The 1,194-nt window shown below is 42.3% G+C and overlaps 1 non-coding gene across 1 annotated transcript; it reads right to left on the bottom strand.

Annotated features, from left to right (window-relative positions):
* Positions 1-665: 665 nt before the first annotated feature.
* LOC141682047 (small nucleolar RNA R71) lies at positions 666-772 on the bottom strand. The gene has a single exon (XR_012559452.1). It is a non-coding gene; the product is annotated as a small nucleolar RNA R71 (small nucleolar RNA).
* Between the last annotated feature and the right edge of the window lie 422 nt (positions 773-1,194).

The following is a 1,194-nucleotide window of genomic DNA, read 5'->3' on the forward strand; positions in this document are numbered from 1 at the left end:
ATAACCATACATTGTTGCATAGGTGCATAAATTGAACTTAACCTAAACCAGTCTCTGTGGGAACGAATCTTATTTATATCTTATACTACTTGTGAACGCGTATACTTGCGTGAATTTTAGCGCATGTTTTCGCCCTAACAAGTTTTTGGCGCCGCTGCCGTGGACTCGGTGTTAATTTTTAGTTTATGTGCTTGTCATCAGTGGTCGTTAAAGTTCACTGACTCGGATTCTTTTACTTTCACAGTTTATTTGTTTGTGTTTCAGGTACTCATTACAATGGGAGATCCAGCAGCACGCACGAAAGCCTTGATGGATTTTCTCAACCCAAGATCAATGAAATTCAATCTAGCATTGCCAGGCCAACTATCACAACTAATACCTTTCAGATCAAGCCTGGCATAATTCCATGGGTGCATAATTCAATCCAGTTTGGGGGTTCTTCAACGGAAGATCCCAATATGCACATTAGGGATTTCATTGAGATCTGGGACACCTTCAAGTTCAACGGTGTTTCTGAAGATGCTGTGAAGCTGAGACTGTTCCCATTCTCTCTGAGGGACAAGGCTAAGAGCTGGTTACACTCTCTACCACCTGGTTCGATTACTACTTGGGAAGATCTTGCTCAGAAGTTTCTTACTAAATTCTTCCCTATGGCAAAGATAGCTACAATCAGAAATGCTCTTACTCAATTTGCGCATCAATCAGGAGAATCTTTATATGAAGCTTGGGAGCGCTACAAGGAGATGCTTAGGAAGTGTCCTCATCATGGAATGCCTGATTGGATGATCATCAATTGTTTTTATAATGGGTTGGGAGCACAGTCCAGACCCATGCTCGATGCAGCATAAGGTGGAGCCTTATGGGCTAAGAGCTATGAGGAAGCTTATGATCTAATTGAACTGATGGCTGCTAATGAATATCAGTATCCAACCCAGAGATGTCCACAGGGCAAGGTAGCATGAGTTCTTGAAGTGGATACAGCTATGGCTATGGCTATCACTGCTCAACTAAAGGAGTTGTCTATGAAGATCAATTCTCTGGCTAACTTGGGTGTTAATCAGATAACCAGTGTTTCTGAGCTATGTGTAGGTTCGCATGCGATGGAGCAATGCGCTATATCTAGTGACTCAGCTCAGTTTGTGAGCAAATTTCAGAGATCGCAACAACCAGTTCCAGACACTTATTATCCTGACA

Source organism: Apium graveolens, chromosome 8 (assembly GCF_009905375.1).
Source record: "Apium graveolens cultivar Ventura chromosome 8, ASM990537v1, whole genome shotgun sequence".
Taxonomy (NCBI): Eukaryota; Viridiplantae; Streptophyta; class Magnoliopsida; order Apiales; family Apiaceae; genus Apium; species Apium graveolens.